The sequence below is a fragment of the Gallinula chloropus genome (assembly GCF_964237585.1).
Source record: "Gallinula chloropus genome assembly, chromosome: 2".
NCBI classification, from domain to species: Eukaryota; Metazoa; Chordata; class Aves; order Gruiformes; family Rallidae; genus Gallinula; species Gallinula chloropus.
This window is the reverse complement of record NC_140086.1, coordinates 54,613,284-54,628,559: the sequence shown is the minus strand read 5'-3', so window position 1 is coordinate 54,628,559 and position 15,276 is coordinate 54,613,284.

Below are 15,276 nucleotides of genomic sequence, written 5' to 3'. Positions count from 1 at the left end.
AGTGAAATATGCAGCCTCGTTGTTTCTCTACATCAGTCTTAAAAACAGTCATCGGTAGATGGAATTAGAGTTCCTACTGCCTCTTCATTACTAACTTTTATTTAGCAATGTAGTCTTCATGTTGTCAACAGCACCTCTTGACAACTTCCTACTATTACTCTGATGCAATTGTCGTATGAGATGCATGAGAAGTTATCAAATTGGATCCTATTGGAACATGAAGTCAAGGTTTCTTTTTCCCTACAGTTGTAGTTGAATGGAAGGAAGTGCACTTTATATCTTGTGCTTGTCTTTCAACAACAACAACAACAAGGTATTTTTTCCCCCATCAAGTCTACTTTAACAACCATTTATGCTGTTGCAAAACACTGCGATACCATCTCATCAGAGGCAATTCTGAGCAGGCAGGCACAGTAGTCAGTGATGCAGAATCCATCAAAGAGGCAGCATATGAGCATAGATATAAGTACAACCTCTCACACCACCACCTGTGCTGACTGCAGGTTTTTTACTTTAATATGTTAAAAAGTTGTTGATAAGTAAATTATATGTTATAATGATGACAGCTTTAAATTACGCAGTCTGTGTTAGTCATTTGTAGAATTTATTTCATATTTGTGTATTTGGAAGTATTTGGATATTTTTTTGAAACATGGCAATAGTGGGTGATGGAGGTACTGCAAAGTTGAAAGATTCAGATGTAAGATCTACTTCTCTTATTTAATATTTTTTCTGGTTCTTTATTTTCTTTTTTTAAATATTTCTTCTTTTTTAGAAAGGGGAGGAATATATTTTTATATACTTCTGTTTGAATTCTTGTTGGTGTTCGCTTGTGCAGAATGATGAAGAGGCGTGAAAGTTAAATGTGCTTCATACCATCATTTTTTCCTCTTGATTGCTTTCATACCAACAGCAGATGTCCAGTGAAGGGACACAAATATTTCCCTTTAGCAAGTCATTTCACTGAAAATAATGGGAGCTTATTTAAATAGTGTGGCCCTGAGGAGACAAAGCGGGGGAGCAAGCACACTAGAGAATAAGAGCAGAAACATACTCAATCAAAGAATGGCTTTACTTGCATGCAGTGAAATTTTTTAGCAAGTTGCATATAATAAAATTAGTAGGAATTCAACTACTCGTTGATTTGTCAAAGGCATTGGGAATGATGACTTGAAATTTGCTGTGGCCATGAATGCTATTGATTCTCCTGCTCCGTGCACTATTGTGCTAAAAAATCAATTATTTAATAATTGATTTTATACTAACTGTTAAATTATTTTATTAAGTCTAAATTAAGAATTATGATGGATACAAATGTATGTGCTAAAACATAATGCTGAAATGGATTCCTCCAACAAGTTTAAATAACCATTCTGATGAGACAAGAATGATTACCCAAATAAAAGCATGATAAATAAAAGTCAGAAAGGCTTTGCAGATGTGGTGAATCATTACATATTACTTTGCTTTTCAAAATGAGTGCTGATCCTGCTGTTGCTCATCGTGCAAAACTTCGATTAAAGTTAATGGGAATTCTATGCCCAGGAAAGCTGCAGTGTCATAGATTTTGGGGTTTTTTTTATCCTTACACCAGTGTTAATGGGAATACAGGTGTGTTTTGGGGTAAAACCACTACCCATATTAAAAAAAAAAAAAGTCTAGCTACATTCAGAGGGCTACATGGCTACATAGTAGTAGCAGTTATAGCTCTCAAAAATATTAATCTCTATGACAGATGAGACTGTTGTTTTTTCCCTTCTCCTATGCAGAGATCAGGTATGAGCATTGCCATGGAAAATTTCCCATGTTGAAGAACTGTCATTGTCTGAAGTCTTTGTCTGAAGCTATAAACCAGGGGTATGTTGTTCCCAGAGAGACAGATGCTAAATCAGAGGCAATAAGTTTTCATCACAAATCCTTATTTTTATTACAATACAAACAAAGAAATTATATTAAAAGAATACTACTAAAAATCAAGCACCAGCAAGTTATAAGACACCTATATTAAAACCTCCCTGTAACTTCAGGGCTATAGCTCTGCCAGATTCAAGGGTTCAGATACAAGCAATGAATTGAGAGAGCTCTTCAGAATGTAATTGGATGAATTATGTTCGATAACCTTTGTGGTCACAAGCATTGCAGATATTTGTTAAAATTTTCCTAGATTAGAATTTCTCCCTTCTAAACACCAAACACTTTGGAATAATCTATATCATAACTGGAAGTAACTACTTCTGTCTATGTCTGTCCTGGTTCTGGCCAGGCCAGAGTTAAGCTCCCCAAGCAGTCGTCATCTATAAAATCTCTGAAATGCCTCAAAACCAGGGGAAAAAAATTCAAAGGGAGAAATCCAAATGGTTTTGCACACTAGTAGAACAAGCCTGTGCCTGATTTGTCACCAGTAGTACTTTCACCAGTAGTACTGTTCGTATTTGATCAAGTTGTGTTCCCAGTGGAATCAGCAGTAACAGCATGGCTTATCTCAGCAATCATACTGCATTTGAGGACACTAAGCACCATCCCTTCTTGTGGCAGCTCCCTGTTGTCTGTACAGATTTTGCTGTGCAGCTGTGCAGCAGAGATGAGGCAAAGATGGAGGTGGAAGGCCAGGCTGAGACCTGTTTGGTCCCTTCATACAGAGGAGGGCACACAGGGCTCCTGGATCCTGTCAGTTATCATGACTTATGGGAGCTACCACATTTTGCTGACTAAGAAGCTACCTGAAGCAGATGACCAGCATGTTCTGGCTGAACATTGTCAAGATGAGAGTAAGGAGCAACAAGGTGCCCAGTTACGCTGACAGAAAGTCATGGCTCTGTTCTAAGCACATTCCTCAAACCAAAGGATAATGGTGGCGATACTGATTCAAAGCATCTATGTGTCATAGCTCACTGTTATAAGCCCATGTTTTTTGATGCCCTCCTTAGAGCACCTTTATTTGAGTGTCTCTGTCATATCTTTCTGCATTCCCTCTTTAGATAATCTCTCCTACCCTGTGAGAGCAGTACACTAAGCTGTCTGTTGCTACAGTTCCAGGAAATACACTAGTTAATGCTATAGGTTCCTGACTGCTGTCCTGAAAAGAAATATTCTCTTGTCTCCCATTTCAATAAATATTCATTAGTTTTGGATTTTTATTCCCATCAAGTTTGAATAGAGGAAGAAACCCTTCCTATTGACTACTATCTGTTGTCTCCCATCTAAAGAAAAAGGATTTTCTATCATGTCACTTGGAGAAAGTCACAGTGTGCGGCTTTTCATGCGTGCCTTTTACCTACAGTAGGGCTTCTTTTTGGAGAGATGTTTCTCCTTTGATCCATCTTGAGTGCCTCCCAGGATAAATGCCCCTAGGACAGTATCTCCAAGCACGAATGACACCAGTCCTCACCCTCTGGGCACTTTACAACTCTATCTCATCCAGTTGTTTCCGAGCACTGCTCATTCTGAATTTACTGTAGATGTGAATGAAATCCCTGCAGAAATACAAAGCAAACACCAGGCACAAACCTGGAAACACCTGTGTTGTGGCAGATGCTACAGCCTGGCAGACCCATATGAAGTGATCCTGTATGGCAAGAAGGCAATTGAGAAATAAAAGCCATAAATGTTCTGTCCAGACTGGCAGTGATGCATCATAACCAAAAGAGACACCACCAGGCTTTCTCATATAGACATAGCTTTGTATGTTTTGCACACTAACTTGAAAATATAAGAAAACAGCATTGAGACTTAGCACAGACCTCCCCCATGGTAGAAGGAGGATCAAGGAGAAGGGATAGACTAGAGGACAGCAGTGGAAACAGTCTTGGACCACTGGTTCACACATAAGGTTGGCTGGAAGCATCCTATGCTTAAGCACAAGAGATCACAATGCATACACAGAAGGCAAATGCCTGGTGACCCCAGACTGTTATTCTATTGCTACTCTGAGCAGAAAACATACTTATAAAAAGTGATTTCCAGCAATGGCTAGGGTCAAAGTGAAGGAGAGTGGGTGCCAGCTAGTGTGATGGTTCAGATCAGGACTGTTGGGCTTCTCCGTCAGAGCTCCTGTACTTTCTTACCTCTGCTTTCTCTTGTCTTGCTTCAGCCTGAGAGTTGTGCAGCCGAACCTCTGAAATTAACATAGAATCATAGAATCATCAAATCTCCTGAGTTTGGAGGGACCCATAAGGATCATCAAGTCCAACTCCTGGCTCCACACAGGGCCATCCAAAGTCAGAGCATGTGACTGAGTGCATCATCCAGACACTTCTTGAACTCAGTCAAGCTTGGTGCTGTGACCACTTCCCTGGGGAGCCTGTTCCAGTGCCTGACCACCCTCTCAGTAGAGAACCTCTTCCTAACATCCAACCTAAACCTCCCCGTTGCAGCTTCATACCATTCCCTTGGCATGCTATTGTCTCCCATGGTATCCCATCTTAAGTATGGGGTGCAGGGGGAATTGGCCAGCCCCTTTTCAGTGGTCTGTGGTGACAGGACAAGGGGCAATGGCTGCAAGTTGGAGCACAGGGAGTTCCGCACCAACATGCAGAAGAACTTTTTCACAGTGAGGGTGACAGAGCCCTGGGACAGGCTGCCCAGGGAGGTGGTGGAGTCTCCTTCTCTGGAGATACCCAAGACCCGTCTGGACTCCTATCTGTGCAATATGAGCTGGGGAGCTGCTTTGGCAGAGGAGTTGGACCCGGTGATCTCTGGAGATCCCTCCAACCCCTACAATTCTGTGATTCTGTAATTCTGTGATCCTGTTGTGTCTGGTTCAGAATTAGGAATCCCGGAAAGAAATTAACTGGGTTTTATTTTCCGTCTCTCAGCAGCATCCATGAGAGTTTGGAGAAGAGGTTCACCAAAAGAGTTCTCTTATTTGCATGTATCTGGTGGAAAGCAAGGTATGGCTGACAGAAAGTAGGTCCTCTGCCTGGCAGGACTGAGGCTGCTGGTGGCCCTGTGTCAATGATACAAGGACAGATTGTGTAAACCTTGACCTATGGAGGATGTGTGGGGAGACTCAGATCAGTGCAGAGTGGGAGGTATTCATGCAGTTCTGGTACCATGGATCATACTCTCTGTCAACTGAGATGATCTGGAAGCTTTTTGCATTTCTCTCTCACCAGTTTGGGGAAATAATAGTCTGAAGATGGTTATGAGTTTGTTCAGTGTGATGGTCTGTACAGTGCATTTGGCCTTAAGGGTGTCTATGAAGATGCTCTTAGCAGATGGCATGGTGGTAGCTTTTAAAGATACAAAAAGGAAATAGCTGAGTTTAGTTTTGTCTTTTTCTAGGTCCAGTTTTGAATCTTGCGTGTTTGGTTCTGCTAACAGTCACTAATGCACTGGTAAAATAATACATTTGATTCAAAATGAAATCTGAAAGGACTTGGGAGGAAACATAAAGAAGAATGACTTTAAATTAATCTAACTTCCATAGGCATGTCAATATTTTTGTTAAAATTAAATTCAGCGATTGCACAAGAAGATAAATTAAACCATGTTACAGTTTGTTAACACTTGTAATGCCTGGCACATGATTAAGTTAGAAAGCTGTCTCTCTGCACATTGCAAAAAAGAATGAATCAAGAATTACATGTAATTCTTCCTGCTTTAGCAGTATTTTTCCCCACTTAAGGTTTTCTTTCCAATCAAAGACCAACACTTAGATATTCAGTCACCCCAAGTTGTATTTTGACCTTTATAAATACTGTTTTGACATAGATGTGCTGCAGCTTCTTTAATCTGTTGCCGTTCACATGGCCACAAGACTTTCTTCACTAATAGCAGAACACCAGCTGTATTAGCTGTATCTGTCTTAGATAAATGTAAGTGAAAATGTCCCTCACATTCACTGAGCATTTTAAGTTTTACTGAGAAGCAAACATTTCTGGGCTACTCCTGATGCCCTTGAGAACAATTTTTTCTCATTTTTCCTAATTCTTCACTGTGATTCAGTTTCTATTAAGAGGCTCTAGGAAAAATACAACAGGCAGGGGGGAAGGGAAGGAAAGGAGAGGAAGGATAGCCAAGAAACAAAGAAAGGAAAATAGCAGTTAAGAAACAAAACATCATGTAAGAGAAGCACTAATGAAGTGGGAAGGCATGAAGAGGGAGAGGAATTAGAGACCCAGGATAAAAGGACCCAGAAAATGATGAAACAATTGTGACTGCCACAGAAAAGTGAAACTTATCAGAAGCTAACATGAAAACAATACTTGGAATAACACTGGTCCACTTACAGTTCACCATTGTTTCTGTCCAGCCTGCTAGAAAAAAAAAACCCTGAAAGAGCACTCTACCAGACACAAATGACATAGCAAGTCCTGATTATGTGTGTGTGTGTATATATATATATATATATAAAATGTATGTTATGTGATTGCTGATCTCACTTAATGACATTTATCTTTATTAATTCACAGAGTTCTTTATGTGAGAGGAATCAGAAACCATACCAGTGGCACTCTCTTGATTCTGCTCTGAGTGAAATGAAATGTCAATGTCATCATAAAGATGAGCTTTCATGTGTAATATATGTATAGTATTGGTTTTATGATGAATTACAGTCTCTAAAATGCAAACTATTTTGAAGACTTTAGGAAATTAATGTTATGTATATTACTCATACACCAATAAAAGAGTTTTCAGAAGACTCATCTAATATTAAAAGAGAAGTTTCCACACATAGAATGTTAGAATATTTTAGAATGCTGCAAATTTTAGGGAAAGGGTGGGGTTTTTTCAGATGGTGTAATGAAGTTAATTGTAACTTTGTCAGATTACGAGGTCTGCTTTGTACTGTACACTGAGGGGATTCTATGAGTTTATGCTATGTCAACCTCTGTAGCTGACTTGCTTGAAAAAGACATTTAATGCTTCTCTGGGGGAAAAAAAATTGTACCAAGAACTACCAGTTCTGACTAATAACTTTGGTTGATACAGAACTCCTGGTTCCCCCTCAAGGACCAGTTGCGGACAGATTGAAGTGGGAGAATGATGGATTAGTGTGAGTGGTGATGTTTTCATCGTCACTGAACTGGGAGAGGTCAGAGTGGGATTCAGCTGTGCTGAAGAGAGTAGGACTTTGTTGCATAAGGAGAGCTCAGGAAGGCAAGAAGACACTGATCATCACAGTTGCTGACAAAAAACCCAAACAGGAAACAAACAAAAAAACCCCACCAAAAAACTGATTTAGAGAAGAGAACAGTTTAGAGTAGGAGAAAGTGTGCCAAAGCACCTGTAGATGTTGAGAGTCTTGCAAGTTAAATTCAAAGGCATTCTTTTCCTGAACTTGAATTCCAGGCTTTTCTGGCATAGGGAGTCTGAAGGGTATAAACTTGATCTGCAGGCCACTCTGTCACAGTGCATGACTGGAAGGCTTGGGAATGTGCAGATGCTGCAGTAAGGAAGGCCAGGAGACTATAACTTTTTCTCTTTTTTTTTTTTTCTTTTCAAGAAAGGATGTTAGACTGCTAGACAAGATATCTTCAGCTCAAGAGTGTTTAGTTTCAAACTAGAAACTTGAGAAACCATGAGAGGACTCAAAGCAGGGGCACTTAGCCTGCAAGCATGTGAAAGTGAGTAAATTGCTCTATTTGCACCAGTTTAATGGATAATGAGGTTAATTTGTAACTGGATAACTTACCCCATATTCCTATGTCCCTTGCTGCTCTGCATGTGCTTATGTGCAGCCACAGAAAACAGGCATGTTTGTATGGGAATAATTAAAACAGATACGTGTATACATGACCTGCACAGACATTCTTGGCAAGATCACTTGCTCCGAAGATTGTATTCCTGCTGGTAGAATGCAGATCTGATCTCACTTAGACAAACCTTTCACTGCTTTTTAATAATAAGTGAGAGACAACACTATACATTAAATATATGGCTAAGATGTCACACATGCTGCGAGAAAATCATTGTCAAAGCGAACGAGCATTTGGATGATACAATGATTAAAATAATGTAATTAAATTCATTTTCATACCACTGATTTTATCACCCCATTTTCCACACTGTTCCTTCTAGCCATATGCTTTGTTTCCATCTGAATCTATTCATTAAGGAACAGTGACTAACATTTGTTAAAGACAGTGCTGAAGATCAGGTCCTGGTATTGTTGGAATAAGGTTTAATTCATCTGAAGAAGTAGGAACATAGAAAGAAAGAAGAGAGGGAGAAGCTGATATAAAACGGAAAAGCCCATGAACACAGCTGGGTAAAGAACTGGAGGGGCTGAAGAGACAGATGATCAAAAGGATTTGGAAAAAAATTAAAGTAAGGGAAAATGAAAAAGACACAAACAAGGATGAAAGGGAAAGAAGGAAAAAGGATAAGAAGGGGGAGAATGAAAAGGAGCCTGTTAGTGGTAGCTGGAGATAAAAGGGGAGAGGGAGGGTAAGGCGTAAAATGAGACAGAATTTAATTATGCATACTTTCCTTTAAATGTCCATCTAGCCTTCAGCCCCATGGGCCAAGTGTCTGTTTCAGTTCAGCTGGTGGATCAACCACGTTGTGTATCACAGCTAAGATATTTAGCAACAGTGGCACGCTGAAAAGAGCACACGGTTTTCAGAGAGGGGTTAGGCAGGATGCAACAGTGAGGATGGGGCTGCTAAAAGAGCAGCAGCTCCAGTAGACAACTGATGCCTGGGATCTGGCTGACAGGATTTCACATGCCCTGCTCTGCCAGTCTGAATGTGACACTTGGGAAACCGAGGACTCCTTTTCTCTTTCAGGAGAGTGGACACATGTTGGACTATTTTTGCTTATCAGGGCCCACAGGACCAAGGCAGTTGGACCCCTTGAATATTTGCTAAAGCTCTGGGTACCTGTTTGATTACAGCACCCTGCCAAACTGTCTTGCCTGCTGCAGTCCATCCTCCTGTATCTCTGCCTTCAACTACACACTTTTCTCTCTGTCGTGCCTTTGGCAGCATCTTTCCTTCCCCTCTCTCCAAATTTGGCATCAAGAGGGGAAAAAAGGAGTTATTCTATGGTCAGAACCAGGTTGGTTTCTGTAAGACTTGTTATTGTGCAGCATATTTACATAATTAAAGGAACAGGGCAAGAGTTAGGATTAAACCTTTGCTGTTTGGCATTTTTAGGATGGGAGTCTTGGTATTATATTTAGCGTATACAAACGGTGTTCTAATGGCCTGGTTTATACAAACTTACATTCCAAATCTGGAGAGCCCTAAAGAACACAGATGAAACTTTCAGCTCCATCCTTAGATGAAACGATTCGTCCTTATCCCTCTGGTGTGGTATACTGGTACTTGAAAGGAGCTTCATATGTTCCTGTAGGAATAGCTGGTCAGGGAGGGAACCACCACTACGCTAAGAGAGGACTGACCTCACCAGCTGAGGCCTTTTCTGAGAACAAACCTCAAAAGAGCCTTTACAAGATGCATCTTCTTTTTTTGTCCCAAATATTCTCAGGTCAGAGACTAAAAATAGTTTATTTTCTCCCATTTTGTTCGCTCAGAGACAAAACTCCATTGTCAGAAATGTTAAAAGGATTGCTCTAGAGTCATGATGACTCACAGCATTGGACACTCTTTGTGATAGGGATAATGAGATTTTACATTTTGAGGCCTGTTTTCCAGTTCAATCAACATCAACGGTGTTTGGATCTATTTTTTTTTTCTTTTAATATCTCTGGCACTGTTACAGCTATTTGCTTTGATAGTAAGGGGTGGGGGGTGGAGGGGGATGATCTTCCTGTCTAGGGCTACCTTGTAAATAACATGCATAGGAACGTGCAATACATTGCATCTCTGCAGGTGTCTATAATTTACAATAGGACTGAGCCTGATAAACAATGAGGTCATGGCATACCCTGGCCTTTTGGTCCCTCAGCAGCAAACCAGGCTGTGATTATAATGGTACTCCTACCAACACAAGCTTTCCTTGTTTTGAAATGAAGAGTACACAGAAGCTAGTGGGGGATGATGGCTGGGACTCACATGATAATACATGATGATGCACATGCTCATGAGACCAAGAGTTTAGACGTAACCAGAAGGATGAATTTCCATCTTTTTTCTCCAAAAGGCCACTTTGTGTAAGGCTATATTAACTTTTTTTAAGGCTATAAGGCTATAGCTTTAAGGCTATATTAACTTCGCTTTTTTCATTAGCTTTCTTTCCCCCTTGCCCTGTCATCTCATTTTTCTCTCTCCTTTCTTCACTTCTTGTAGCTGTGATTCTGCCTCCTCTAAGAAAAGGTTTCTAATAACATCCCACTATTTCCTAAATGAGCTCAACTCCGTTTGGTTTAAAACCCAAGTGCCAGCAGGCCACCGCTGACATTTTTAACACTATTTTAGATTAATCTCCTCTGAACTTCTTCTGAACACACTTGCAAGGTGGGAGTTTAAAAGGTCACCTACGGCCTCATGCTAATGGGATATTCACATTCTGTTAGTACACAGTGTGTATGTTACTACCCAATACGCAGCAAGTTGGTCCTGGTTTGGAACTAAGAGAAAACCACAGTAAAAAGGCAGAAGCCACATATTGTCCTGAACAACAAGAAGTCAATGATATTGGGGCTTTTTATGCTTTTCTGGAATGATTGTCCTTTACCCAAGTCTATGTACCTAGTATTCTCTTACTTAGGTATGTAATGATAGCATCTTACTTTGCATACACTTCTTTTGATATATATTTTGGAAAAATAAGGATATCGCTGCAAGTGAGGGAAAATCCAGTTTAGCCGCTGAAGTGCCAGGTTAAATTCCTTCAGCTGATGGGAAAATAATTAGTAGCTGAGTTTATTCTTCTTTTCCTGATGCCAAGTGGAAAACTAATGAAAAAATGATCATAGGATCTATATGACATTTAGTTGCCTGCATTTAAGGAAGTCTTTATCTAACACGATTTTATGGACATCATGGCTGTTAGGCTGATCAGTTCTTTGTTTCACTTTCTTTTAAAATAACAGGAAGGACAAAGAGGACACGATGTTAACTTGCTTTGTGGTGGGTTGACTCTGGCTAGAGGCCAGATGCCCACCAAAGCCACTCTATCACTTCCCTCCTCCGCTGGACAGGGGAGAGAAAATATAGCAAAAGTCTCATGGGTTGAGATAAGGACAGGAAGAGATCACTCACCAATTGCAGTCAAAGGCATAACAGATTCAACTCAGGAAAACTAATTTATTACCAAACAAATCAGAGTCAAACGTAAAAAATTAAACCAAGTCTTAAAACACCACTCCACCACCTCTCCTTTCTTCCCTGGCTTAAGTTTGTTCATGATTTCTCTCCCTCCTTCCCCCAGCAGCCCAAAGGGGCAAGGAATGGGGGTTGAGGTCAGTTCATCACACATGGTCTCTGCTACTCCTCCCTCCTCAGGGTGAGGACCTCTCACACACTGCCCCTGCTCCAGAGTTGGGTCCCTCCTATAGGAGACAGTCCTCCACCAACTTCTCCAGTGTGAGTCCTTCTTCACATGCAGTGGTTCTTCATGAACTGCACAAACGTGGGTCTCTTCTGCAGTGTACAGCCCTCCAGGATCAGACTGCTCCAGCATTGGTCCCCCATGGGGTCACAATTCCTGCCAGCAAACCTGCTCTGGCCTGGGCTCCTCTCTCCATGGGTCCACAGGTCCTGCCAGGAGCCTGCTCCAGTGTGTGCTTCACATGTTCTCAAAGCCTCCTTCAAGTGTCTCCACCTGCTCTAGTGTGGGGCCTTCCATGGGCTGCAGGTGAATATCTGTTCCATCTACCTCCATGGGCTGCAGGGGGACAGTCTGCCTCACCATGGTCTACCCCATGGGCTGCAGGGGAATCTCTGCTCTGGTGCCCAGATCACCTCCTGCCCCTCCTTTTTCACACACCAGGATACCTGAAGAGTTGTTCCTCTCACATATTCTCACTCCTCTCTCCATCTGAAATTGCTTTTAGTGGATTTTTTTTGCCTTTCTTTACTCTGCTATCCCAGAGGCACTACCACCGTTGGTGACAGGCTTGGCCTTGACCAGCAGTGGATCCGTCTTGGAGCTGGCTGGCATTGGCTCTGTTAGACACAGTGGAAGCTTCCAACAGCTTCTCTCAGAAGCCACTCCTGCGGCCCCCTCTTGCCCTGTCCCACTACCAAAACCTTGCCACCCAAATCCAGTACAGCTCTCAGAGCCAAGTCTAATCTTTGGATTTAAACACAACCTCTCCAGGGACTTCAAAGAAAGCGTTACGCAGTCATTTAGAGAAACAACTAAATTGAGCCACAAAAAGGGAATCCTCATGTCTGGAATTCATATGTTTATCATATTTTATGTTTAGATATGTTATGGAGCAAGATTGGAACCCAAATTTGCTTTAGGGTAGAAGGAATACTGTAACAACTACCCTTTCAAATGATCTTTTCCCTTTTTATTTCTGGTTGGTCAAAGGTTTTTTGTTTGGCTTGTATTTTGGGGGTTTTTAGGTTGGTTTTCTTTTTGCCTAATAAATATTTCAGGCAAAATGAAACAATTTTATCAGAAGAATTTAGGTAGTTTGCTTTTATTCTAGAAAACGTTAAAAGTAGACATTTCAACAATTTATTAATTTTCCCAAGAAACCCCACCAATTTCTGTTCCGTAAACAGACTGTTTTAAGTAAAAACTGTTTGGGTGTTTGATTCTTTCCAAGAGCTTCCTTACTTGTAAAATCAGCACAAGTACATTGTTGTATTTTTAAGATCATAAACAGGCATTGTTCTTCTTCAAGAAGCAGAGTAGAAAATTATTCTTTCTACATCAGTCATTAAAATAATGTTCAAAATGACTCACACATTTCAAATTCAGATTTCTGGGGGTTTATATTTGTTTTGTAGGAAGTGGAAAACAAGCCTTAATAGACCTACAGAATGCAACAAAAATTTCAGACCTGTCACTGAATTATATTGTATGGTGAGAGAAAATGGTAAAATTCATAGACTTGTAGAATCATAGAAAGGTTTGGGTTGGAAAGGACCTCAGAGATCTCCTAGCTTTAACCCCCCTGCCTTGAGCAGGGACACCCACCACTAGACCAGGTTGTTCAACACCCCATCCATGTCATATGGTAATGAAATAAATCCCTATCCCAGAAAGAAAAGGTAGTGTCTTGTTCCACAAAACCTACAGCTGGCACTTATTCTAATTCCAAAGACACACACAATAGGGGCAAGCACTTTCAGTGATCTGTGTTTGCTTTGTGGTAAGCAAACATGAATGAGGAAATCATGGGCTATTCAGGGCCTTTCTGAACTTCCCTGGAAGTTGATCTCACTAATGTGTTTTGGAGGAGAGTTATGGCAACATCTGCATTCCCAGATATGGTAAAATAATTAAAAAGCTGTTTGAGTTTTATTCTGCTGCTTTTAAAAACCAATCTGTGTCTTGAATGGAATAAAACATTGGAGAAATATTTTTTTATCTAAGCTATTTTTAGAAAAAGGATGGAATTACATCTTTATTTGTTCTCCTTCTAACATCTTAGGGTTACTGTAGCTGCTTCAGGCAGCTACTAACCTAGCTGGCTTCTGCCCCAGCCATCATGGAAGGAGTGCAAGCAGGGCTACTGTCAGTCATGAAGGCATGTGCAAAGGTTAGTGTGGGCCTCTGTGTATTAAGTAACAAGGAAACTGTTTTGCTTCAAAATATTAAGGCTGATTCTGCACTCACTGTGACCCAGTTTTCTCAGAAATGATTGGATTGGTGTAGGGAGAGAGGAAAAAAAATGCAGAGCTATGTCTATTCAGAAGTTACTCTGAACATTAGATGATGTTTTGCATTTCCAAATTCAGCAAATTCTCTTTGCAATATTAATAAAAAAGGCAAAGTTTTCCAATAGAATACTATTATTAGATTAAAAAAAAAAGTGCTCCTGGTGAGTTACAAATGGCAGCTATCTGCTCAATAGGTGGACCATTTTGGCAGCTGGATGGAAATTAGCTGAACTACTTCATGTGTCTTTGCTGACTCAGTTCTGAAGCATGCCAAATTTCAGTAACAGGTAGACAAATTAACTTTATTTTTCTATTTTGTTCATAATTAGGTAAAAATCTTCTTCTCTATATAGTGGCAATCTCCTTGAAAAGTGGATATGATTAAATGAGATAGAAGTTATTTAGTCATAACTGAAAAGTAACAATAAACAAAATAATTGCACAGAGCAATTGCTTTGCAAAATTGATGTAACTGTACACATTTAAAATTGTGCACAACTTTCATATAGTAAATAATTTAGCAAGTTGTTTCATTTAGTGCATCCAGCTTCCTACCCAAGACTCCTTGTTCCCAGATAAGCTTTCAAGAATAATAAATACCCCCTTAAGGGGATATGCTTTAAAGCAAATAACCACCGCCAAATAATTTATCACATGTAACCACTGGTCTCCATCCTTAATTACTAGCATTTCATTCTACTGCTCGTTTAACAGAAGTTAAGCCTAATGTCTATTCTTTGTATATTCTTTTTTTTTCAAGAGCTTCTTTTCATCGTGTATTCAGAGTTTGAACCAGACTGTCCCTTTTTATTTTGTGAAGAAAAGCATTTCTGTGGGACTTTGCCTATGGGACCCTGTGGCAGAAAGAATCCTATTTAATTCTTGGCATGAGATATATAAAAGAAGTCCTTGTTTCATTCAGGTTCAATAAACAATAGTTGGTACTTATTTGCATAGGGTAAACTCTATGCTTAACTTTTGGATAGTTCAGGTTTTGCCTGCTGTTCAATATTTATTGCACTATCTTATTTATTTCTTTAATTTATTTAACACAGCAATATTTGGATGATGTTTTTCTGGGAACTGAAACAGAATGAATAGTCTGACTCCTTGTGGTTTCATTGAACTTTTTTCAAGGTCATAACAATTTACTGGGGCAAGACTGCCTGTAAGAACCAAGTTAGCAAGAATTTATTCCACTCTTTAAATGGTTTGGCTCTGAAGAAGGGGGAGGGAAAAAACTGATGCATCTGCACTGTGTTAATAGGTATCTAGTTTGTTTTGCTAATAATGAATAACCAAAGGGTATCTGCTCTCATCAAACAGTTACAATTCCTCTGGCATAGTGGACCTGTGTAAGTAAATGTCTTTCAGGTTTTGGTGTTGATTAGGAAGGATGTTTTAAATAGAACTGATAATTTTAAGCAGTATTATAAATCAGCTTTAATTGCACAGAGCTATGAGATCTGCTCCTTTACCTGGAGTTTATTTTCTTAAACTCAAACCCTCCTCTGGAGTCACGGAATAGAAAATGAGCAGACACAACCCTATTTTTTGTTCCACTGATGAGTTTGGCTAGTGTTAA